This window comes from Podarcis gaigeae, assembly GCF_964106915.1.
Source record: "Podarcis gaigeae genome assembly, chromosome: 17".
Taxonomy (NCBI): Eukaryota; Metazoa; Chordata; class Lepidosauria; order Squamata; family Lacertidae; genus Podarcis; species Podarcis gaigeae.
Genome location: NC_139694.1, coordinates 13,791,136 through 13,818,708, shown reverse-complemented (window position 1 = coordinate 13,818,708; position 27,573 = coordinate 13,791,136). Strand labels below are relative to the sequence as shown.

Sequence of the window (27,573 nt, the reverse complement as noted above, 5' to 3'; positions counted from 1 at the left end):
GGCGGCAGCAGGAGGCCCCATTTGCTAAAGTGGTCTTCAGGTTAAGAACAGTTTCAGGTTAAGAACGGACCTCTGGAACAAATTAAGTACTTAACCTGAGGTACCACTGTACTCTGTTCAGAGCAGGCTGTGACTAGGGCCCACAGCCTAGCCATGGGTGTGCATTTGCCTTTTGGAGCACCTCTTTTCGAATGCCTACAACAATCTTATTTCTAAGAGTAGCTAGCCATATGTATCTAGGAAGCCCACAGTGAGGCATTAGACAAACATTTATTTCCTTCAGGACAGTAGCTGCAGGCACTTCATGTCTCGTCGAGCAGCTTCCACAATGCTCATGACCCCCCCCCCCCCGATGCTTTGCACAAATTTGCTTGAAATGTGCACAAAGCCACACACCCCTTTGGGGCCAGGTAGGAACTGGAAACTTGACTAGATGTGGGTCCAGGTTCTGACCCAGCAGGGCTCATCTTCTGCTTTCATTCCAGACTAAAATGCCCAGTGTAAAACTTCCCCTAAAAAAACACACACACAAAATAACACAAGAAGCATATGGTAGCTTTTTAACATAGCCAGAGACAGTCTTTGCTGTCATCACATCAATCTTTTCCATCATCGGTAAACACCAAGTCCCCCCCAAACACACATAAAATTCATCTCATATTGCAGATAGGCTTCCTGTGCACATATCCTTTTCCAAACCAAACATGCAATTATGGTTGCAGAACTTTAAATATTGCTGCTTTCATCTCCTCGTGCAAGCGATTGAGGGAGAGTGTTCTGACAGAAGCATGCAAGGGCTGGATGCTATTCAAAGAGGCCCTCTTATTGATTTTATCTCATCTCCATTAAGATAGAATAAGGGGGAGCAGGGAAACCTGAGGTAACCACTGGATTTTTTAGCAGCTCCCTTGCTTAGCCTCACGTCCAACAAGCAGCTGTGGCAAAGCAACCTTCCGTTAACAAGTTATGGCTTAAGATTGACATACATGCAGGCAATTTCTTGAGACTCCAGATGAAGGAGCTCTGAAAACCATCATAAGAAACTGATTGAGCCCTTGTTGGGGTTGGGGAACCACTTGCCTTCTAGATCAGGGTTTCCCTAACTGTTTTTGGACTGCAACTCCCATTATCCCTAGCTAGTAGGACCAGTGATCAGGGATGATGGGAACTGTAGTCCAAAAAGAGCTTGAGACCCAAGTTTGGGAAACCCTGCTCTAGATGGTTCTGAACTACAACTTCCATTATTTCCAGCAAGTATGGCCAATACTCACCATGAAGTTGTTACAGCAGGCATAGGCAAACCTGGCCCTCCAGATGTTTTTTGAGACTACAATTCCCATCATCCCTGACCACTGGTCCTGCTAGCTAGGGATGATGGGAGTTGTAGTCCCAAAACATCTGGAGGGCCGAGTTTGCCTATGCCAGTGTTACAGTAAGTGCCGCACTCTGTATCAACAAAAAAGAGGTGCCAGTACTGCATACTCTTGAATAGCCCCTGAAAAATAAAAGGTTGTAGTTCATCAAAATCTGGAGAGCCAAAAATTCCTCCCACCAGCTATAAAGGAAAGCTTTATTTAGGGTTCCCTGGAGCATCTCTATTCAACAACTTTCTTAGGACCACAATACCTCAAGGACCGCCTCTTTCCATATCAACCTCCCCAGAATTTGAGATCATCTTCTGAGGCCCTTCCTCGTGTGCCTCCTCCTTGGGAGGTCTGGAGGGTGGCAACATGAGAACGGGGTCTTCTCTACAGTGGCTCCCCGTCTGTGGAATGCTCTCCCCACGGACGTTCACCAGGTGTCTTCATTATACCACCTCCATCGTTCTGCCCAGACACTGAGGTCCAGCACCGAGGGCCTTCTGGCGGTTCCCTCACTGCGAGAAGCAAAGCTACAGGGAACCAGGCAGAGGGCCTTCTCGGTAGTGGTGCCCGCCCTGTGGAACGCCCTCCCATCAGATGTCAAAGAGATAAACAACTACCTGACATTTAGAAGACATCTGAAGGCAGCCCTGTTCAGGGAAGTTTTTAATGTGTGACATTTTAATGTATTTTAGTCTTCGTTGGAGGCTGCCTAGAGTGGCTGGAGAGGCCCGGCCAGATGGGCGGGGTACAAATGGTAGATGATGATGATGATGATTATTATTATTCACCTTTAGGCACCAGGCAAAAATGTTCCTTTTTAACTAGGACTTTGGTTTATTTGATTGACCTCCTATGCCCTTTTAAAATGTGGGGTTTTGAGGGGGTGGGGGTGATTGAGTTGTATTTATGATGAGTATGTATTTTGTGGTTTTGTGTTTTGATTTTGTTCTGTGAGCTGCCCTGAGACCTCTGGGTATAGGGCGGTATATAAATTTAATTAATAAATAAATACTATGGTATTAAAATATTCCAGAAGAAAGATCAACATCAGAAATGGGCAGATCAGCTTCTCTCCAGTCCCTGTAAGTTTCATGTATGCATTCATAAGTCCATTCCACCCACTTTTGACATTAATTACATTGCAAAATTAAGCCTGTAAATGTCTATAGCCTCCTCTCAAGGACACTGCCCGCCCCTGCTCCCTGTGACCTTTTCCCTTCTCCAAAAACATACCTCGCAAGGGGTAAAGAGTAAGAAAGCCTGTTCAGGGGTGTTGAGATAGAGACAGCTTCCAATAGGTGCTAGAATGCTGAAGCTATATAATCTCTAACCTGGAACGTCTGAGCTAATAACTGCAGAGATTTGTACTTTGAATTCCCCAGTCCCAAAATTCAACAGCGTCTCTTAGATACTAAGAGCTGAAATGTTGGGAAGAGGTCAAGCATCCAATTTCACCCCTTTTCCCCTGCCTTACAGGTATGGAACATGCATTTCTGTTAGGAACAGTTTATTCTGCCTGTTTGTGAGTCACCGAGAGGCAAAGAAAATATGTGTGGAGTCATCGTTACTCTTAGTTCTTAGCATCAGATTTGTCATCAGTCAATCAGCCCCTCAACATTTTTTTTAAAATAAGTTTTGTTTAGTCATGGATGAGGCTCAAAATGTGCAGTGATTCATTCTGAACAATTATCCCAAAGATCAAATGCATAAGTTGGCCTAAAACCACAGTCTTCCCTGGCACATTTCAGAGCGTGTGGCATTAAGGAGCCATGCGTAAAGTGTGTCGCACTTTAAGGTTTTTTTTCTTTTTTAAAAAGTTGTGTCAACTTTAACCTTTCTAAACAATACAAAATCTGTTCTTTCTCATAACTTTGCTCTCTTGGTGAATCAGATAGGGATGCTTCTATGGTGTGAGTACGGCCTTTGTTGGTGGTTCTTAAAAAGCCCAAATGTGTGGCTCTTACCCAATGCTTTTTTTGGGGGGGGGGTACTTGAGGATATGCAGTCCTGGAACCATTTTTTCTAGAAGAAAAGCATTGCTTCTACAGAGGCCATGCATTCAATATTGTGGGCCTGACTTTGTGGAACTCCTTCCCGGCTGAGATTCACGCCCCACTGACTGAACTTCAAGCAGCTGACACAGACTGCAAGCATTTTAAGCAAGCTGCGCTATGCCTATTTATTGAGCTCATTTTTTTAAAACCTTTGTTTTTAGCTTGTTTGAAACACGATTTTTTATTGATTGTTTTATTGATAGCTGTGTAACCCACTTTGTGATACTCTACAGTCTATAAAAAATGGCAATAAATATATACCATATTGGCCCGAATATTGGCTTTTGTACGATATCGCTGCTGAAACAGGCATACGGTAAAATGGAACAGGTGTGAGTGCCTGTGGAATTTTAAGGGAGCGGCTCATATTCGGGTATTCTCTCTCCCCCCCCCCCAGTAAATTTTAAAGGTGCGGCTTATATTTGGGCCAATACGGTACTTTAAAAGGGGGGGTGGTCCTCCATTGAGCTTTTTTCTTAAAAAAACAAACCTAAAATGAAGTTAACGCAAGTTTGGAGGGAAAAACAGATGAAAGGACTTAGAGGGAGACTGTAATGCTGTACACTTTCTGGCCAGACTGAGTACTGTTTCTTTCCAGACAACAGCTAGAGATCAAGGCTTGTGCTCCTGGTTTTCAGCAGAACTGAGGGGGTTTGTGCTTCTGCCATTGCTACTGCTACTGATCTTACAGAAGTGTTGCAAAATTGCAGCAGTCAGATATCTGGCACAAAGACAGACCAACATCCTTTGATTGAATATTTTTCAGAAAGAGAGAATTATATTTCTGCTCTATGCTGGGGTGATGCAGCAGCAACAAAAATAAAAAAATGGGAGGGGTTGGGGGGTAACCCATTGTTTTGGGGATTTCATTCTCCAAAATGAAAAAAAAAAGATTGTCCCCTGCTACGTCACATGCTCTTCTTTTCAGCACACAACACCAAGCCTTTCCCCTTTTCCATTTAACTTTGAGAGAGGAAACATCTTGGCAGAATATGTTCATACTGGATGTCGGAAGACATTCTTTATCATTCCTATGAAAAGTGCCTCTCCATGGCAGCCACAGATTGTTTGATTTGGCCGCCGACTTTACCCACATAAACCAGCCCACAGGGGAATTTCAACATGCGCGCAACACTGCTCACAGTGAATATAATAAAAATCTGCAGCACAGAAGACTTTGCCAGATAGAGGATGATAAAGGAACATCTGTTTTGTTAGATGTTGCTGCATGGAACACCTTGAAAGTGGAGTTTCAAATATACTCCAGCATTGATGAATGAGACAAAGAGGAAATGCTTTGCGATGAAGATACGGGGAGAAATGCTAGGGACTTGGGTGGCTAAGAGGAATGGCACCATGCAGCATTCATGTATGTACAGTTGAAATGTGAGCTAAAATTTGTACATGTTTATGTGGGATGGGTGGGAGGGGAAGGGGAAGGGGAAGGGGAAGACACATCCGCCCCTTGATAAATCATGTGATGATGCGCCCAAGATGTTGGTTGTTTACTCTCAGTGGTTGTACAGACATTCTTTTAATCTTCTGATAATGAGATGGTGGTTTGCCACCAAGGCTGTTTCCAACCACAGAAGTGTTCCTGGAGGGTATTTGAGAACGCAATTGGGCAGTCGCCCAAGGATACCCATGTGTTTTGGCAGGTCTCGCCATTTCTCCGTGATGACTTGGGAGGACGAGACATTAGAAGTGTGGCCAAAAAACAAGCACACAGAGACATGTGCTAGTGTTCACTATGTAGCTGCAAAGAGAGATGCGTGCTTCTTTCAAATATTGATTTGTCAACCCATCTGCAAAGAAATTCCCCTGGTCTTACCAAAGCTTTCTTCTCCTCCTCTTTCTTCTCTCAGTTACATTGCATATTTTCCCAAAGTGTGACAGTGAATGCTACATTAGGATCAATATTAAAGATACACAAGTGGATCTCCCTGATATCTTTTACTGGAAAACAGTTGGGGGGGGGGCTTTGAACTGGGACTGTGGCAGAGGGATCTATCTGTGTTCTCCATCCTCTGTGCTAATTCCCTGACCCAGTCCAATCCTGGCCTCTTTTAGCATGCAAAAATGTGGCCTGGAGATCAAATCTCCTGAACTTCTGTATTTCATAGTCCTGCCTTGAATTCCATGTTGTATGAATAACTCCTTAATTTTGCCCTGAATTTACTGTTTCAGGGTGACCCTGAATTCCATGCGAGAAGAAGGGGGACGACGATGACCTTCTCACCATTAATAACATTATAGCTTTCATCAGACCCCAGTCTTTTTGTTATAACTTGTTCAGTTCCATATGCCCCAAGTCTTTTATTTCAGAACAGCTTTTCTTCATCTCAGTATCTCTTATTTCAATTTTTGAAACTCTATTGCCATTGTTCCAAACATTCCAGAGTGGACAGGTGAAATCAGGGCTCCTGTAGCTCTAATGCTGTGGAGCAGCCTCTGAAAATCCATATTCTACCCAGATGTTAAAGATGCAGGAGGCCTGTCCTGTTTTTCACCCAACTACCCTACTTATACGATATTGGGCTTGCTATGGTAGCAGCAACAAGGAATTCTGCATTCCAGTTGCAAGAACATGAATTATATCATGTTGAATAGTCAAAAGCTACCTGATACCGGAGCCACAGGTCGGGCTGTTACACTAAACTATTTCGAACAGATTGGCTTACTTGTTTTTAATGCTAATTAATTTATAGTTTAAGATTTTCAAGACTGGAGTACAATAATTGACAGCTCAAAACAACAACAACAACAACAACACACAGCCAAATGCTTTTGGCAGAAAATGAACTTGAAACCAAGAAATTGTGCAGACTGTTTACAACCATGTCATTGGCACAAGGAGCAGTTTTAATTAAAATTTACTTACTAATTAGTGGCTTTGAGAAACAGCAGGTTGGAGCCAGAGGTTTGCTTCTGTATGCAAGAAGTGTCTTCTGCTTACAGAAAGAGGTTTGTTTGTTTTTTGAAAAAAAATTTGCACTACAAGAAAAGTGAAACTAAGTCCAGGGGTGTGCTTTTACTTGAACAAGAATTTATTTTGCCTCTGACTGAAGCATGAGAACTAACTTATTATAGCACTCCACAACTCCTGCTGTTGTCTCATCAACAAAGCAGCATCTTCTGTTTCCTGCACTTTAAGCTCTAGCTTATCCAACTCCCAATTAAGCCACTTAGTTCTGTGATCTTGAACTGGAGACACACATGAACCAACCTAGATTAGGGTCCATCCATCTAGAGGCCCAGCTTGGCTCTGAGCAGTGAAAGGTTTTATGGTTTCCACATGCTGCAGATGACTAGACTTTTGACCTCTCCCCAGTATGGCTGTAGGAAATGCAGTGCATGCAAAACCCAGAGCAAATATTTTGATGAATGTGCTTATTCAGTGCTTCCAGTGCTATATTTTCAGGAACTATCAGCTGGTACCCAATGTACATAATTCAGTAGGCCAGATTGTCACTGGAAGCTTGAATCCAATAAAAATAATCACTGTACTGTAGCCCTTCTCCATTGACAATTTGTAGTCTTACTTCTATCTACAATCAGAGGTAGATGAGCTATTTTTTCTTGACAGTCATAGTTGTTCAGTTGTTATATTAATACAACAGGCACTCACGTGTAACAAAACATTTGCAGATTGTATACATACAGTAAGGGGAAAATCCATGAATCTTTGTGCCTTACTTGCTTCATTATTGAGGTCTCAGCCCTGCTTTTAATATCAATGTTAATACAGTGGTACCTTAATATCTTAATATCCAATGTTAATACAGTGGTACCTCAGTTTTTGAACGTCTTGGAAGTCGAACGTTTCGGTTTCTGAATGCTGAAAACCTGGAAGTAATTGCTTTGGTTTTTGAACGGTTTTCGGAAGTGGAATGTGCCACACAGCTTCCGTTTTGAATTTTCCATAAGTAAAGGCTTCCGGAAATGCATGCTTCAGTTTTGAACATTTCGGAAGTCAAACAGTCTTCTGGAATGGATTACGTTTGAAAACCAAGGTACCACTGTTCCTAATTGAACACACCACAAATTGAGCCATGGCTCTGCCTCATCACTAGTCCAGTGTAAAGATGAGGTGCAGAGTTCACTAGAAGTTATTTACTTAATGTAGCAATGGGGGCAGAAGAAAAACTCAAATCAAATGTTATCCAACAAAACAGTTACAGAAGGTGAACATTGCACCAATTGTGAACATTGCATTAATTGAAGATCACCAAGACCTCAAAACACTTTATGTATGTCACTGTGTGTGCATGAATAACTGGAGTATGTACTTCATTTGTCATAGTTTGTGGCAACACAACATCAAATGGCTTTAGGAGTTGATAGCCTAAACAGAGGGCTTCTCAACGCCTTCATGGTCCTTGCTCCGTAATGCAAAAAAGAAATAAAAATAAATTTAAAAATGCAGGTCATTTGTGGGACACTGCAGTGAAAGGAAAGTTTAGCACACATACTAAACTCAATTCCTAAGTGCGGCCAAAGTTCTGCAGCTATGCTGAATATTTGTCCTGAGATCATCATTATAGTAAACAGAGTGTAAAAGCTGAACAGCCAAAGGGCATCATTCCTTTCCTATTCAATAGGCAATTAATCCTTGCCAGTGAATGTGTTCTATCTCTCATAACCATCACTGTTCACTACCCTGGAAATTTTATGTTTACTTCTTCTTTTTTAAGCATGACAATTATAAATCAGCTACTTCCAAAAGCTGGGGTAAATTAGAGGGAATTCACAGCCTCATGGCTGAATGCAAAAAGGTCTTTGCGGCGTCACCTTCTGAATCATTATTTCAGAGCTGGACTATGCAGACAGCAGGTCATGTGGCACCACTGTTTCTGTATTATACATCAGACAGTAGGGGGAGTCATGTATTCAAAGCCCATCTCCCCCTGCTCAATCCTTGCAAAGGGTAAATTAGGTAGGTTGTTTAGATATGCACAGGGAAATGGTTTGGAGTCTGATATGACACAGTTCACAGACCAGTTTTTACCGTGTGCAAACTGCAGTCATATGACCTGCTGTGTATAGAGACTAGCTCCGAGAATTTCGAACCAGTGAGAATATTATGGGAATGCATTAGCTGGCACATGTTATATCCCTCCCACACCATAAGCCTTTTGCACAAATGAGATCAGATGCAATTATCAACACAACATCGCTGAGCGTTCAGTATTTCTCAAGTGAAAACAAGGTAATTTGTACTTGTTTATCTAAAAGCTGCTCCTCGTGATAGGGAAAGATTTGGTAATGACAAGATGCTTGACAGCTGAAGTGCCCTGCAAAAAGAGTTGAATCGTTTAGTTGCATCCAACACGGTTCCTACTCAGAATACTTCCACTGACATTAATAGACGTGAATAACTTAGACCCATTACCTTCAGTGGGTTTGCACTGAGTAAAACTTAGCTATAACTTATTATCTTCAAAACATGCATCTGCTACCTCCTAGAAAGCTTTCATGTTTAGCTTCATAAAGATGTAGATGTTTATTTTTATCATACTCAGTTATGGCTGTGATCTAAAGGCGAGAAATAGCAGGGCTTCTGATCCACCATTTCAATAGCAGCCAAGGAAGGTCATTGTGTCATTTGGATCTCTGATGGGCTCAGCTGCTAACTGCCCTTAATCCTCTAGACTGGACTTGTAAGCTTCCAGATCAATTTGTCTTGGACCTCTCATCCTGGCATTCACCAGTGATGGCCAAACTTGGTCCTCCAGCTGTTTTGGGACTACAGTTCCCATCATCCTTGACCACTGATCCTGTTAGCTAGGAATGATGGGAGTTGTAGTCCAAAAACAGCTGGAGGGCCAAGTTTGGCCTTCACTGATTGGTCCTTCTGTCTTCACAGATACATTCACCCCTCTGCCTGTAGGCAGTTCTTGCAGCTAGTTTCCAATTTTGTGGTCTCTTGCCTAAGCAGAAAGCTAAGCAACCCCTGTTACTATTTAATCAAGCTTGTTATTTGATTGAAATAAAAGGTATACTTGTGATAAGAGATGAGAGAGAAATGTGATTCAGTTTGAAATAAAGGTGAACCTACCTAATCCAAGCTTTCTGAAATATTAACAATTCGAATCGGTGATCCTTCAAATTTCACACTCCTCTGAATTTTTTCCAAAGCAGTTCTCCTATATGGAAAAGGCAAATTTTGCATATAAATGCACATATTAATGAAAATAATATTTTAAATGCATTATATAAGGGGAAATTAAGCAAAACTACATTAAATGGGCACATTTAGCAGATGTTAAATAAATAAAAGCTAACTATTGTGGAAACATGGAGTACTGAATTTAGAATAGGAAAAAAATGAGAAACCAAAATGGCATATTCAGCCATTCCCTATCTGTAATCTATTATTTGGAAACCCTGGTAATGAGAACCCCAGATAGAATCACCTGGCTATTTGTCTCTCACAGGTTCCATACTTGGGCAGTAGTAAACTGCAAGTCTCAGGTTTTTGCTTTTCTGTTCTTATTAATATTATTCATAGTAATAAATTGCTCCCTGTGGATCATCTCAAAGTCATTATACAATACAACATATATGAAACAACTGCAAAAAATAAAAACAGATTTTTAAAAAAATTACATATATAAAGCCAAAGCCAACTAAAACTCGGAGTTTTAATTGGTTTTCAATGACACCATGTCTGTGTTAACCTTCGGTCCATTTCAGAATCTCTGGAGTTGTGCAGAAAATGAGAACTTGCCAGAAAAGAGTAAAATGCAGAAGTATTCTCAATTGCTCTTCTTGACTAAAATAATCGGAAGATTCTGGAGAGAGAGAACTGGTCGTGACAACTGAAACAGAGTTCCTCCAACAATAAGGGGCACTGATCAGTTTAATATGGCAAAACCTCTCTTTTATATGTCAGGGAGGAAGAAAAGAGACTCAGATAACTAGACGCAAATGCATAAGAAATCTTTCCCGTGGCATTGCAAAGGTTAGGCCACACACCACTTCCTTCTCTTTTGAAAGTACAATTAGAGAAATAAATTAAGAACGCAGCAACCCACATCTGACTACAATTTGACTCACAAATTATTACCTTTGCTGACTTGTCATTATACTTGGACAAATGTCAGGTGAAGAGGCCAAATGGGCCTAATGCTGTTTCAGTTCAGGGTTTAAAGGCAACATAAAATGTCAACGTATGATGGGGAAATCCTGGGATTTTTGCTACAAGTCCCTTGGTTTGAGGCTTAGTAGTATCAAGAGATGCCAAGCACAAAAGGTCTTCACATATTTAGGCAGTGCTTCATCCATTGGAACTTGTGGTTACATAAATAATTTTTCTTATTATGCCTCTGTTTATCGTCAGTTTCTCTAATTTTCTCCAGAAACTTCAGTCCCTCTTCTTTCTCCTCCTCTATTTTAATGTGTGTTGTAATCTTCTTGGGGCAGGGAATTCTCTTTTTTTGGCTTAAGGCATTGTGTAAAAGCCATGTAAGAAAAAGAAAATGACAAAAAATATTTCACCCTAAGCAGAACTAACTTGTGTTTGCATTTATGCCAAGAAATGCCCAGCCATCACTCATACAGGTGCATGAATAAGAATAAATACATAAATAGCCACGCAAAGAAGTGCCTGTGCAATATATTTATATTACAATTTCTCACATGCTTCAGCACAACAACTAGGGAGAGTGTACAGTGGTACCTTGGGTTACAGACTCCGCTAACCCAGAAATAGCACCTCTGGTTAAGAACTTTGCTTCAGGTTGAGGACAGAAATTGTGCTCCGGCGGCACAGCAGCAGCAGGAGGCCCCATTAGCTAAAGTGGTGCTTCGGGTTAAGAACAGTTTCAGGTTAAGAACGGACCTCCAGAATGAAATAAGTTCTTAACCTGAGGTACCACTGTAATATATTTATTTTTGAGTCACATCACATATCACATTTGTAGGTGTATACCCAAGCTGTTTTAAAAGGTACATCTTAAAAAAGTGTGAGTGTCACACATAAACTTGCAATCACAGACCCTCCAAGGTCCTTATTTCCCAGGGACACCCCTGATTTAGAGAAGACATTCTGGTTTCTGATTTGATCCTGGAATGTCCTGCTTTTCCTTAAGATGTCCCTATTTTCATTGCAGAAATGTTGGAGTGTATGGAGTTATCTGACCCCCAAGCTGTCTGAAGGGAATCCTGTATAGAGGAGTTGTTTAATGTTTAATGTTGGAAGCTGCCCAGAGTGGCTGGGGCATCCCAGTAAGATGTGTGGGGTATAAATAATAAAATTATCATTATGGAATGGGACGTCCCAATTTTCACTGGAGAAATGTTAGAGGGTATGCAATCACTTTGATTGAACAAGTAATTATTTGTGATTGACTGCAGTCTCTCGTTTGGCAGACCTGGGCTTCTGTTTAATGTGTGAAATTGTGCTTCGACTGGGTGCTGCATTGCTTCAACATGGAGAGAAGGAACACACAAAGAGAAAACCTTTGCAAAGCCCTCCCTCTCACTCACTCAGTTCCCAATGGTCAGTGGCGTAGAGATTTTCCACTGTCCGACCTTGTCTAAGTCCCAATCTCTTTATTTATTTTGCATTCATCACAGCAGACAAGTCTTGGAAAGCTCTTATGATGTGATCATTTTTCATTGTTTGCAGTAATAAACGGCAAAATATTAATCTGGTCATAAGATAAATATTTTTGAAGGGTCTCAGCTGAGCTGCTAAAAGGACCTCCACGTGTAATGAAAATGTTCTTGAACAGCGCCATGTGTTCGGTTTTAACTGCCTTGTCTGCTCGACCCGAAACCTGGGACATTTTGTGTAAGTGGGCTCTCCCCGTTTTTCCTGATGACAATCATCAGATGTAACCGAGGCCGCTAGGGAGGGACACGTGCTAACCTTCTCTAAACACAGGGAGTTTAATTCCATATTACATTTGTTTAACCTCTGGCATTCAATGACACGCTTGTTTGGCTGAGCAAAGCATGGAATCTTCAAAGATAGCTTTATGACCTGGATCTTCTGCTCACGTGAATTGGTCCTTCTTTGGGCTAACAGTGACCTTCATGTGGCATGTCTGTATGTAGGAGTGGATGATTTCTGCAAATTTTCCCAGCTGTGCTGCATTTGATATTGTTGGCACAGTGGGAGGGTACAAGCAATCCTACTTCTTCACCACCACAGGCATAGAGGAGCAGATTTTATAAAACATATAGTCACTGCCCAATTCCATTGTCAAATTGGGACAATTATCAGTTACTTCCCAACATTTATTAAGGATTTTGCCACACCAGAGCAAAATGTGGATTTGCACCGGCCTCTCTCCTTATTAGGGACGCAGGTGGCACTGTGGGTTAAAGCCTCAGCGCCTAGGACTTGCCGATCGAAAGGTCGGCGGTTCGAATCCCTGCGGCGGGGTGCGCTCCCGCTGCTCGGTCCCAGCGCCTGCCAACCTAGCAGTTCGAAAGCACCTCCGGGTGCAAGTAGATAAATAGGGACCGCTTACCAGCGGGAAGGTAAACGGCGTTTCCGTGTGCGGTTCTGGCTCGCCAGAGCAGCAATGTCACGCTGGCCACGTGACCCGGAAGTGTCTCCGGACAGCGCTGGCCCCTGGCCTCTTGAGTGAGATGGGCGCACAACCCCAGAGTCTGTCAAGACTGGCCCGTACGGGCAGGGGTACCTTTACCTTTACCTTTACCTCTCCTTATTAATGTGGAGGAATCAACATGACTTCCTCCCCATCCCAGTGTTGCCCAGGGCCATCCTGGGATGGTGTCTACTTTTTGCTCCAGTGAGGACAGGCCTAAAGACACCTGAAACTAGTGTTGTGCACAAACGGCCTCTCAAAATTTTCCACTTTTATTTTTGGGGCAGAGAAACTGAGGGTGGGAAGAAGGAATCATTTCATCCAACTTCTCCAGGGAGGTGATAAATTCTCCAGCAGTTTCTCAGCTGTGGGGTTTACCATTAGCAGTGGCAGTAGAACAGCTTCTTTCTTTTCCACAAAGGTCCCAACTGTGCTTGTAGTCTGGCCGCCATCTTGAAGCTTCCACAATGCCTCTGACCTAGAGTCATTCCAGGGCATTCAGGTGTGGTGTGAGGAGAGGAACGACCTGTAAAAATGGATAAGGAATATTTGAAGATACATCTGCGAAGTTGTCATCTTTATGATGGAGGCTTGAGAAAAAGAAAAGCATGTCAGAATTTTATTTATATACAGTGGTACCTCAGGTTACAAACACTTCAGGTTACAGACTCCACTAACCCGGAAGTAGTACCTTGAGTGAAGAACTTTACCTCAGGATGAGAACAGAAATCATGCACTGGCGGTGCGGCGCTAGCTAGCGGGAGGCCCCATTAGCTAAAGTGGTATCTCAGGTTAAGAATGGCTTCGGGTTAAGAACCGACCACTGGAATGAATTACGTTTGTAACCAGAGGTACCACTGTATTTTCAAGCATGATGCCTCTTAAGAGATTCTAGTTCAGCTTTACCTAGCATCTCATTGTGAGAAACCATTATTATTTTCACTCTCCAGGAAATGTTCAAGAAGCCAAAGGAAGGCAGCCTGCAAACAGATGCTACGCCCATTGACTAGGCTCTTGCATCTTTAATACATAAACTCACCAAACAGGCTTTTGACATTATTCATGATGCATTTCTGAAGGTGTCATAATTTTATTTTATTTTATTTAAATAATAATAATAATCTCAAAGTATAAAATGGTTCCAGAAGCACTGCCAATGGCAGGAATGGCAGAAACCAGGAACTGGCAATCTGTGAGAGCAGCTCTCCCCCCTCCCTCCAAAAATTATTTTTATTAATTTTCCAATTTAATACAAATCAAACCAAATTACTTTAATTTAATACAATTTCTTAAAATCAGATTTCCTGTTCCTGTTGCAAGCATATGTCGATCATTTCCTTCCATAGCTGCATCATCTCCTATTTAATATCCAATTATCATTCTTGACTTGCTGTTAGTCCATCTGAGAGCTGCTCTTTTTTCCAGTAGGCAGGCAGTTCCATGATCACCTGTAGGGAAGTGGGGTTTGTTGCTTCAGTTCTAAAAACAGAAACTTATTTTTCAAACCGAGACAAAACCTCTTGGCAGTTGTCACCTCAACACCGTTCACAAAGAGAAAAGTTTTTTTGGCGAGCGCCACACTTGGCTCTGTGTGGATGCTCTGGCCCACCAAGAAAGTCAGCTTGTTGGCATACTGGCATGGTGCTGGCACTCTGATTAGGCCGTCCAGTTGCAGTACAGGTGGCACACCTCGTATGTAAGATGCTATATATGGTCTGGCTTGAATTCATTATCAGCATAAACCACATTGTAGTATGTGGGATTGACAGTGCCCTGGTAGGCAAGTTGGCTACTTAAGAAGAAGTCGTACCATTCAGGTTGAGTAGCCTCTGTGTCAATAACTGTCCCAACGGGTGGGTTTTGCAAACTTCTGTTGAGAAATGATAAAGGCATTTCTTCCTGACCACAACCACTGATAGTTTGCCTCTTCTTCTGCCACCACTGCACTCACCGTGGGCACTTAGTATCTGTGGGATTTCAAAGTTCACTACCATCTTCACGTGTCCATCTCCAACGCTGTCACGGTACACTATTATGCGTGCAGGCAGCTGCCCATTACATGCTTGCAATTAACTTACAGAATCTTTCATGCAGACCTTTAAACAAACTGCGATGTTTGATGCTGAATTTTGCAGCGTGCAACGAGAATACCGCCTAGTCAGTTGGAAATTAGAGCTGGCCACAAAGCCAATAACCAAGCTTCCTTTGGTCAAAGCATCTTTGTTGACATCAATGCCAACCACCATGACAGATTTCAGTGGTATCTCAACTGCCCACAGTGCCCCTCCAAGCTTAAAGTATTAAAGCCTGGCGCCTCCTTCCCAAAACTTCTGCTCACCTTATGGAGGGGGCACAATGCTCGGACAGGGTCCAAGAGCCCTCCTTCCCAAAGCCCACCTGGCTTTGGGAAGGAGGAAGCAGACCTGGTGCTTCTTCCCCAAAGCCTGAGAAGCTTCTGCCCGGCTTAGGCAATGGAGAAGAAAGCAATAGGAAGGTAAAGGGAAATGACTGGTGTGCATCACTGAACACTCTTGCAGTGAAAAGAGCAGCTCAGACTGCAAAACAAATGAGCAACAGAAAATATGAAATGCTGGGATAATACAAATTATTATCGAACAGCTCCTTCCAGAATTTATATGAAACACAGATGCATCCAGCATTTCCTCTGGGTATTTCCACTCCCGCGTTAAGCACTGGGCTTAATCCAACCTGCCTCCCCTTTGTACCTGTTGCAATCAAACCACAAAGTAGCAGGCAAAGCCTATTAGGCAGCTTCAAACAGCAGTCAGGGAGGACTTATCAGCTTCTGTGTAATGATAGTCTGGCAGTATCGTATTCCAAACTTCTCCGTGAACCATGACACCAAAACATAAACAAGGTCGAACAATCGGTTTAAGCTCTTTGTGCAGTGATGCAGCAATGCATCAATGCCTGAAATGGCTGGTATCCATATTCTAGCTTAGGGATTGCCAACATGGTGCTCATGGGCTCCAGGTTGGTGGCTCCTGCAAATTTTGTGGAGAGGTGAAAGAATATGATATTTTTTTAAAAAAAAAAAAAACACACCACAGCAACTGTGCAAACTTCCTTCACCTAGAAGCTGCCCAGAGTAACTAGGGAAACCCAGCCAGATGAGAGGTGTATAAATTGTTGTTGTTGAATAGGATGTCCCTACTTTCATTGGAGAAATGTGGGAGGGTGTGCCATCTTGATTTGAATCAAGTGTGCAGGAGCTTTCCCCAATTCCCCAATTAACATGCATTGGCAATGGTTACATGTAACCCCAAGCAGAAGGTTCCCTTGTTTTTTCAAACACAAGGTAACAGGGGGCAGTAGACAGGCATATGCTGCCCTGCAGCCTGATTCTTAATATGCAGTTAACTTTACATCTGCACAGGCCACAATCTCCCTGGAAGCAATGTCGGAAGTTTCTTCTTCCCTCGAGGCAGAACATTCTGCTAAGAGGAACCATCGAGTTAAAGCTACGGCTGTCAGGAGGCATGGCCACAATATTTTCCATCTGCCTCATCTGTAAGCAACTGTCCTTAAAACAAAAAAGGAAACAAACAGATTTATAGAGGACTAATAAAAACGATTGCATTATGCATTCTCTCACTCCATCTTGAATCAGCAGTTCCAGAAGGTCCTCTGGGAGGAGAGTAAATAACAGCATACTCACAATGTTCCTTTTTCTCTCTCCCTGAGCTTGGCAAAACCAATGCATATAAACACAAATTAGAAGGGAAACAGAAAACAAATCTAATGCATGGTAGCCAGGCAAACTCTGGTGTGGAATGATAGCCTGAAGTGTGACAGCAACAGATGCACATTTAGACATCTGTGGTGAGGATCATCTGCGTACTTATCACCCCGTTACGTGCTTGTGCAAATGTACAAACTCAGAGAACATGATACAAACTCTACTAAACACATCTACTTGAAATGCATTATTTTTCTGGTTGTTTTTGGTGCAGTGTGTGCTTTTGCTGATGAGACTGAATTAAGTATCTCATGATACATGACGCCTGTGAACACAGAAGAAAAATGCACCCACTTTAAGCCTGTGAATAAATATGAATAGGGTGAATAATCTGCTTCAACAACAATTAGACATGGAATCAACAGGTACCTCTCAGCAATACGTTGTTCAGTGTCTCCCAAGATATTATAATTCAGACCTGCACACCTTGTGGCGTACCAAACTGACCAAACAGGTTCCTAGAGACGTCCCACCTCCTTCCCAAAGCCTAATTAGTTCTTTCCCAGCTTTGGGAAGGAAATGGGATGTAGACCCTGTCAGCAGGTGACTGTAATCTGTTAAAAACTACCTGGACAGGAGCTTTCCTCACAGTACTCAGAAGGGAAATTCCATGGTAGTTGTTACAGTAAGATCTTTAGATATCTAAAGAACATTATCACTCCCCACACTTCCTTCCCTTTTGCAGACCAAATATGCTCAATACTTTAAACTGTCCCTGATTGCAGATGGGTGAATCTGTCAGTTCTGCTTTCCCCCAGTTTCTTATTTTTCCAAACTTAAGTTCAGTCTTCTACATTTCCACGTGAATTTGAGATTTCCTTTTTTAAAGCCCTCATTAAAAACCACCAGCATCTTAATGCAAATTTCTGCTGATATACACATTTGTATGCCATTTTGTATCATATAGACTCCAAAAAAAAGCTGTTTTATTGAAAATAATGCACCTTGTATGTTATTTTCACTAGTATTGACATTTTTAATTGATATTTTACTCCAGAATATGCATTTTTGTACACATCACTTGACTTTAGAGCTCTACTGCAAAATTCAGAAAAATGTGAATTTCAAAGGATGGCTGTGTTTCAGTTCTTGCGCTGTTTTAAAAAGTTTGAGTTAGTTCAGTTCACCTTTAGATGTGAACTGAATTGAATTTCTCCTGTCTCCATATTCCTTATCAACGTAAATCATAACTGACAGTGTGCTGCCTTTGGATTCTCTGAAAATCCAAGACATAGACATCTTAAAATAACACAATTATGATCCTGGAAAACACCTACATAACTGTGACCTCAACAAACAACAACTACTTATTTATAATCCAAGACACAACAAGCCTGCAGTTAAATACCATCCTTTTCATTGTTAAGATGCTCAGAGCACTATTAAATTGAGATGCTAGCTAGAGGCTTGCATTAGTGTTTAGATTAGAAGGGGGGAATAATAAGCGTCAGGATAATTACTGCCTATAATAATAGAAGTGGAACCTGAATCTTAATCGCTATGGCATGACTTCACTGACAAAGCATCCACACAAGCCCACAATCAGCAAAATAAAGACATTAATTAGTTATTGGCCCACTACAGTTAATCTTGTGGTTCTTTTGAAAAACGATTGGATTTTAAAATTCCAGGAGTGTCTTGGCAGATGCAAGTCAGCAATGCTTCAGTGAGAGCCTTTTGTTTTATATTTACCAAAAATCTTGGCTCTGTTTAATTAAGAAGAACAAAGAAGTGAGAAGGGAAGCATATTGGGATTCAAGATGCCATCTGTTTGTAAAATAGCTGAGAGTAGAGTTGTTTTCCCGGTTTAGAACTGCATTTGTGAACTGGCAAATATATATATAGAGAGAGAGTTCTACTCATTCAACGCATTCTGTTTAAAGCTGGTTTATGCACACTGTAAATTAATTCATGTGGTTTTAAACCGATCAGAAGGATGGCATCCACTGTTAAGCACTATTACGGAGTCTACAGTAAAGTGAAACAAATATTACTGTGGTGGCGAAGTTTTACAACTGGGATATTTGTCAATGGAAGGAAATGCTAAAAAATGAAAATCAGATAGATTTTAGCATCGACCCTATCTGCCTGTGGACTGTCTCGCCAGAGTGGTGCATGCTCTGGTTATCTCCCGCTTGGTCTACTGCAATGCGCTCTATGTGGGGCTACCTTTGAAGGTGACCCGGAAACTACAACTAATCCAGAATGCGGCAGCTAGACTGCTGACTGGGAGCGGCCGCTGAGACCACATAACACTGGTCTTGAAAGACCTACACTGGCTCCCGGTATGTTTCCGAGCACAATTCAAAGTGTTGGTGCTGACCTTTTAAGCCCTAACGGCCTCAAAGGCCCATAGACCTGAAGGAGCATCTCTATCCCCATCTTTCTGCCCGGACACTGAGGTCCAGCGCCAAGGGCCTTCTGGCGGTTCCCTCAATGCGAGAAGCCAAGTTACAGGGAACCAGGCAGAGGGCCTTCACGGTAGTGGCACCCGCCCTGTGGAATGCCCTCCCACCAGATGTCAAAGAGAAAAACAACTACCAGACTTTTAGAAGACATCTGAAGGCAGCCCTGTTTAGGGAAGCTTTCAATGTTTAACAGACTGTTTTATTTTAATATTCTGTTGGAAGCCGCCCTGAGTGGCTGGGGAAACCCAGCCAGATGGGCAGGGTATAGATAATAAATAATAATAATAATAATAATAATAATAATAATAATAATAATAATAATTTGGAAGTATTCCAAACAGACTAGGAAGTGAATAAGCAGCCAAGAGGGTGAGTGGGAATAGACTGTCAGAAGGCCAAAAATACCTGTTATATCAGATAATCTGAATTATTATTATTAATCAATCACCTTCTACACAATCATCTCAAAGCAATGTATAATAAATTATGATAAATGTTAGATATGTTTAAAACCAAATTAAAACAAATACATAATAAATATTCACAGAAATACAAAATAAGCACCTATTTGTCCTGCTGGGAAAACCTATCAGAACAAAACTGTCTTCAGTTGTTTTTGGAAACTGCAGCTAAGGGGTGCCTGTTGTGTATTGGCAGGAATGCTGTACCACAGAACAGGGGCAACCACATGAAAAGCCCTGCTCCAAGTGACTGCAGAGTGGGTTTCTCAGATCAGCTGTGGCCATGAATCCCTCATTGTGCATCAGCGCCCAACTAAACTGCATAGCTGAGGTTTGTGTGGTCTTAGGCCTAACCTAAGGGTGGCGCTGTGGGTAAAACCTCAGCGCCTAGGACTTGCCGATCGCATGGTCGGCGGTTCGAATCCCCGCGGCGGGGTGCGCTCCCGTTGTTCGGTCCCAGCGCCTGCCAACCTAGCAGTTCGAAAGCAACCCCGGGTGTAAGTAGATAAATAGGGACCGCTTACCAGCGGGAAGGTAAACGGCGTTCCGTGTGCTGCGCTGGCTCGCCAGATGCAGCTTGTCACACTGGCCACGTGACCCGGAAGTGTCTGCAGACAGCGCTGGCTCCCGGCCTCTTAAGTGAGATGAGCGCACATCCCTAGAGTCTGGCAAGACTGGCCCGTAGGGGCAGGGGTACCTTTACCTTTACCTTTTTAGGCCTAACCAACGCATTCACTGCACAATCAGAAACTTTATTGGACTAAGGGAGCAATCCTAAGTATGGGAAGCCAGCATAATTTCCCCCAGTTTAAGTTAAGGAACCATAAGGTATGTCAGATCCAAATTCTGTTCAAGAGCAGAGCTAAAGCAGACTGAGATACCTTAAGCCAGCAGAGAGAAAACAATAGAGTTCGACACCACCCTAAGTTCCACAAGACGCGGGTGGCGCTGTGGGTTAAACCACAGAGCCTAGGGCTTGCCGATCAGAAGGTCGGCAGTTTGAATCCCCGCAAGGGGGTGAGCTCCCATTGATCGGTTCCTGCTCCTGCCAACCCAGCAGATCGAAAGCACGTCAAAGTGCAAGTAGATAAATAGGTACCATTGCGGCAGGAAGGTAAACTGCATTTCCGTGCGCTGCTCTGGTTCGTCAGAAGCGGCTTAGTCATGCTGGCCACATGACCCGGAAGCTGTATGCCGGCTCCCTCGGCCAATAAAGCGAGATGAGCGCCACAACCCCAGAGTCGGTCACGACTGGACCTAATGGTCAGGGGTCCCTTTACCTTTACCTTAAGTTCCACAAGGCTGCCAGGTCAACGTAATAAAGCTGAACCGAGTTAGGATCCAGCATAAGCCCTGCCATCCACACAAACACCAGTCCTGCCCCCACAACATATTGAGCAACATTCACATTGAGCAACTCTGACAAGCTCTGTACTATCACACAAGTGGATGATAACAAAAGCAGCAGAGCGATCAGGTGTTTCAGCCCAATTTCCAGCATCTCAGAACGTGACTGGAAGTATTTAAAGAGGCACATTAAAGTGTTGGTACAGACACAGAAGTATCATTAAAATTTCTCAAATGCCACAGGATCAAAGGCCTTGTGGATGACTGCAAGTGATTTATTAGGCAGCAGAGGTATTTTAATCAATGTACTCCATTGGGAAGCTAGAGAAACTGCAATCCTATCATGGGAGGAGAGAAGAGTTTCCTAACTTATCTGCAAACTTTGCTGGGGGCCTATCAGTGTCAAACTCTCTACCTCTTTTCTTCTGCTCTGTTTGCTGCTCCTTCTGGTCTGGAGAAAGAAGCCACAACCACCCACCTATGTTTAACAGATACTGTAGTCGTCCGAAGTCCACAGAACTGAGGCAATGGAAACTTCGCCATTGCAAAGGCACTGGGTTGCATCTGGCTGGTCATTCAACCATGGCAGTTCCATTCCCAATTGCAGTCAGATGGATCAGCACTTCAGCTTAATGTAGCCATTTAGGTAATGATGAGTGCAGGAGGAAAATAAGGTCTCCAAGTAGTTTGTTCCATAGAAAGGTGGCAGACATACTCTTGCCATTCAAAGTGCTGCTTTGAAATAGGCACTAGGAATGAGCCATTTGCCTTTTATCTCTTTTCCTCTGTCTTTACGTACTCAAAGGTCCCTTTCTGCTAAGTAGTTAGGGTGCCCCCCCAAAAAAACAAAAGAGAGGAAACACACCATCAAAGCAGAGACCAAAAGTGGACACTGATCCACATAAAATGTATAGCTGCAAATTTAGAAAGAATGACTCTAATTGAAATAGGAATGCTCTACATATCATCACAGTGGGGAGGACTGCTGTGGTGGCTGCACTTACCTGTTCACTACTGGGAACAGGTGTGCAGCCAATGCAGGGTTTAACTCTATCCTCCCACTCATCAGCTGTCATCATGAGTGATATGAGTTGATGAACAGGTGGGTGTAGTTTAAGGAAAATTACCTGGTGAGCCAAATTGTACCCCTGGCATGCCAAGACTGGCCCACCAGCCAGACGTTTCCTGCTAAGTTATGCTTAGGGTAGACATGCTGAAATTAAAGGTTCTAAGTTAGTTATATCCATTGATTTCAATAGGTCAGTGTTGAGTGGAGCCAACAATGGATACAACCATGTTGCTGTTTCCATCTGTTTCAAGAGACAATGGAGTGCACCCCTGGGGTGAAGTCTAACTGCTGCATTACCAGAACTAAAGTGACCTTTCTGGGGTACAAGCCTGGGAAGCATGTATGGAGGTCCTAGGCTCAGTAGGCGACAAGGCCCCTTTCCTGGCCTTGCTGATGTGGTCCAAAAGAAAGCAGAGCAATACGTTTGGCACCAGCTTGACTCCACTCTGGATTTGTTTAGGGTTTACTCCTTAGTCCTTTCTTCACCCAATAATAATAATAATAATTTATTATTTATACCCCGCCCATCTGGCTGGGCCTCCCCAGCCACTCTGGGCGGCTTCCATAAAAACCAGAAATACACTAAAATATCACACGTTAAAAACTTCCCTGAACAGGGCTGCCTTAAGATGTCTTCTGAATGTCAGGTAGTTGTTTATCGCTTTGACATCTGCTGGAAGGGCGTTCCACAGGGTGGGCGCCACTACCGAGAAGGCCCTCTGCCTGGTTCCCTGTAGCTTTGCTTCTCGCAATGAGGGAACCGCCAGAAGGCCCTCGGCACTGGACCTCAGCGTCTGGGCAGAGTGATGGGGGTGGAGACGCTCCTTCAGGTATACTGGACCGAGACCGTTTAGGGCTTTAAAGGTCAGCACCAACACTTTGAATTGTGCTCGGAAACATACTGGGAGCCAATGTAGGTCTTTCAAGACCGGTGTTATATGGTCTCGGCGGCCGCTCCCAGTCACCAGTCTAGCTGCCGCATTCTGGATATGTTGCAAGGCAGCAGAGGTTTAGGATCAGAGTTTTCCTTCTAGATGGGCTTCCTTCCCAGGTAGACAAACCCATCTGCCCCTCACTTGCCTTTATAGCATGTGCAGAAACCAAAGGTGGACAAACATGTCCCCCACCAGAGGTACTACCCCTCCCCTAACACTCCATGCAACCATAAGCTTATTGTTATCACAATAGCTGTGCAAAACATTTCTAGGATACAATTTCCCAGTGAGATTTGTGCAAGCAATTTGCCAGGCATGTGTAGGCACAGTCAAAATCACCTGAGATGGCATGCTATAGCTTGTAAAATGGAGTATTAGGTAGACCTCAGATTTAATCAGTGCCTACACCACTACCAGCTTCAAACATCAGAAGAAACACAGCAACTGAGAGGCCCACAAGCCCACAGGAGGCCAGCCTGTGCCACTGGAAGCACAGGCAATGGTAGTTTGTGGCATAGAAAAACAGGTGCGAAAGAGCCTTAAAGCTGGTTATAACAATGAGCCAGACCTACACTCCTGCCAGCCTGGTGTTGCTCCTACTCACTGGTTCAGTAAACTAGAAGAAAACCACACCAGAACTGTTCAGCTTGAATTGTGGAACATTGGGCAAAAGGGTTTGCCACCATTCAAACAACTCATTACATAGTCCAACAGCCTGAACATGTTCAGTCTTGTCTGATCTCAGAAGCTAAGCAAGGTTGGGCATGATTGGTTTATGGTCAAACTGTTCCCATGCTGCAGGGATGAAGAACCTTTTTTGCTTGAGGACCACACTCACTTCTGAGTGGCCAACATGCCAGTGGCAAATGGGGCCAGAGTCAAAAGTGAGCAGAACAACAGGTGCATATTTTAGGCTAGTTTCTTCATACACATCACTGTCTATCCTCCATCCAGAGAATGGAGTTTAAAGGCACATTCCACCAAGGCAAAAACATTCAAGGAAGATGAGAAACAAGATTGGTGAGGGGTAAGCTTTGGGGAGAGGGGCCATACTGTTGAATATAAGGATAGCAAAAACACAGCTAAGAAGCTCAAATCATATATATGACTGAAACCCTTCTTTGGAAATTAAACCCACGTCCAGACCTTAAAAAACTTTACTTGCAGAAACTTATAGTTATAGAAGAATTAAAATATGATATTTACAGTCACATGCTTCTCCAAGCATGGGCCTACAGTCTCTTATTCTAACTTCCAAACAACTGTATTTTCCTTTCTTTCCAGAGCTCAGCACGTCCAGTCTTCTGTATCTCAGTTAGGCCATGCCTTGCAGCTCCTTTGAGGGATTTCCACTTTAACCTTCTCCTGAAGCTTTTTTTCTTTCTTTCAAGCAGAGAAGCACTCCAAACACTCTATTTAACTTAGCAGTGTTCACAGTGGATTCAAAAACACACTCATCTTGCTTCATATAAAATGGAGCCTATCCTTTACTAGATACCCCCATGTGACCAATCGTTAGCCAATCACATGAGAACTACTAGAGAATTCTCTATAATTCCAGTTACCAACCAAGCAAATTTCAACACATAGGAATGCATGCCAGCATTTACAATTTCAGTGAATTAAATTACTATACTTAACAGTAGCTGGGTATGAGCCTGAGCTGTATCTCAAGGGACAAGTAGAGAGCTCTGGAGAGATGTACTTGGCCCCCAAGTCTGAGGCCCGTCCGTCCCCACCATATTGTATCAGTTCCGAAAGGTGTGAGACTATATACTTCAAAACACAAACATACACACATCAAACAAGTCTATGAGGAGAAGGCATGGTGGCATCTAGTTCTCTATAATCAGGGTGATGATTGAATGTTCCACCCCACACACTGATCTTGAAGGTTCTCCCCCTCACGGTCTGGCACAACACCTTCTATGAACAGCCTGAGCAAATGATGAAACTATCTATCACTCCCGAAAAGCTCTTAGTGGAGGACTAATACCGAATAGAAGTTTTTTGAGTGCAGAAAAAGAATGAAAATATATCACTGCTTAACCAGTAAAATGTGTTCTGCAGAACACTCAGTTGCAATCCAATACCAATGGGACTGTAAATGCTTTGCCTTGAAGTGAAGCACTCTGGCATGAAATAAAATTGCTATTATGGAAGAGTTATTTCATTGCATGACAATTGAAACGCATGTTGTGGAAGCATTTACATATGTTCTTTTGGATGCTACAATTCGCTTCACTTTGATAGAACACAGATAACATTTTTTGCAATCTTAAAAATTGCTTTTCACTTATTTTTTAATACTCCCCAAGAAAATTGAAAGTACACTCTCCACCCGAGAACATTTTTCCTACCAATACGTTCCTCTCCAGAGACAGAGTGTCGCCATTTGAGAATCACGCATCGTCCTAGTTCTCCCAAACAGGGGATGAAGTGGTAAATCTGCTTCTGTCTGGATTCCTAAGAGTCAGTGTTTCTGCCTCACAACTATATACCATGAAAAGAGGAATTAGCATGTCGGGGAGACAGCAAAGTTAGACATGGTGGTAACTACTGATTTCAATGGTTTTAAAGGAGGATTAAACTAATTCATGGTCAGTCAACAGGGGACAGGACAGGACGTTCTGTTGTGATAGTGACACTAGCCCATTACTTTTTATAAGTGTTAAAGGTACAGTATGAAAAGAAGAAGAAGAAGAAGAAGAAGAAGAAGAAGAAGAAGAAGAAGAAGAAGAAGAAGAAGAAGAAATGGCTATATCTATTCTGCTATTCACACTTTACTTCAGGTAGTCAGAGAAGAATACTCAACTCTTTCAGTCATGTCATTCACACACACACACACACACACACACAACACCATTTTGCTAGTGCCATCATAACTTGTTAACATTTGTATCATGCTCTTTTTACATTGAACTGGTGCTCAGTGCTCACTGATCCCCAGTGAGCTTATCAATCTAGCAAGACTAGGAACCTACAATTCTCAAGCTAAATACTCTAGCCAAAGCACTCCATTTCCAATCCTGGTACAATACCATTGCACAAACATTCAAAGTTGCCTCCGCCTAGCTTCCAATTATGGTAATATATTTCAAAACTGAAACAGTCATCTTCTCTAATTATTCATCTGGCCAGAATAAATTGTTCACAATAATGTTTGTGGAAAAACAGAAAAGGTCAGGATATCTTAAAAATCAAATCCCTGTCATTAAACAACTGTGCGCACATTGTTTTGCCGAGTAGCTGTTCTGTTCTGTTTACCTCGATCTGGGCGTAAGTTCTGGCCAATCCAAAGCAAACGGGCCAATTTAAATCAATGGGGAGACCTCCATTGACTTCACTTGAATATTGAACCAGAGCCTTAGGCATCTGGAGCTGGAAGAAGCCATCCGTCTTGCTTGCCAGTTCTGACAAAATCCATTTGAGTAAAGCACTTTTCATCCAAATGGATAGCACATATCTGATAGAGAGGGGCGGGGAAGTGGGTGGGGGGACTGTGTGTTTCCATTTAAACTGTATTGCTTAGGTCGTCTCTCTTGATTTACGTCGCAGAGCAGGATGCCAAGTTGGCATTCACATTATTGGAATGGAGAAAGCATTCAGTTGCAAGTTCCGAAAGAATTAGAAACAGACTGCTCTTGAAAAAAAAATATTTGGGAATTTGAAAAACCCAAAGACGTCACTGACCGAACATTTGATCTCCTTTTCTCTTACTTATTTAACAACAGTTGTAACATTTTGTTTGATGACAATAACTCTGGCATTATTATTTTTTGTCCTGCAGTGGCATGTGGGAACTTGAGACTGGCTCACAAGAAGAAATGGGTGGAATATTAAAATACATGTTCCAGGAGATCAATGCTATTTATTTTTATTTGCTGAGGGCCTTTAACGGAGAAATTCATCGTCCAGGGTTGGGACTGAGCTTAGTAAGCTGCTGAGGACTGTGTGTGCAGTCAGGCCTCAGAGACCTTTTCAGTGTGCAGAAAGAAATAGATGTGTTCAACAACAGTGCACCATATTGGCCATGCCTAATATGAATACCAGGAGTCCTGACTGGCTATACTGAAGAAAAATGCTAAGAGACTGAGCTTGTTTTATCAACTTCAGGTTTCAGCGACTGCCCTTGTGGATTCCAAGCTAACCACAGCTTCCAGGACCAAATTGGGGTATGACCATCCCCCACTCCAACAAGGCCTGTGCTTAGTTTTCCTGTAACAACAAATTATAATACTCACAAAAGAAAGGAATTGTGGTGCTATTTTGCTTTCAAGATTAAAGCAGGTGAAGAAAGTAGGTTTCATACAGTGCTGAGCTTAGTTTTAAGCAGAAAACAAACAACAAAAATGGCATACTAATCCCAACCTATATTTGCTGCTTGGATTTCAAATGTAAAAACTGGAAAGAATGAACATGGAAAAATTTGCTCTCACGAGGATGCAAAAACTTCCTGCTTTAGCTCGAGCCAGAAATAGTCTGAGGACAGAGTCACTCACAACAACTTTTGCGTCTTCTGAGCAAAATTCACTGAAAATATCTGGTTCATGTTCTGGGCACCAATTCAGAGAGAAAGAAGAAAGTTATGGGCTTGTTTGGTTTTTTTTTT

At 42.6% G+C, this 27,573-nt stretch overlaps 1 long non-coding RNA gene across 1 annotated transcript; it reads right to left on the bottom strand.

Annotated features, from left to right (window-relative positions):
- On the bottom strand, positions 1-26,352 carry LOC310835361. Its single transcript, XR_014559598.1, has 3 exons — positions 26,229-26,352; positions 9,477-9,564; positions 1-512 (listed from the first exon to the last, which is right to left on the bottom strand). It is a non-coding gene; the product is annotated as an uncharacterized lncRNA (long non-coding RNA).
- Between the last annotated feature and the right edge of the window lie 1,221 nt (positions 26,353-27,573).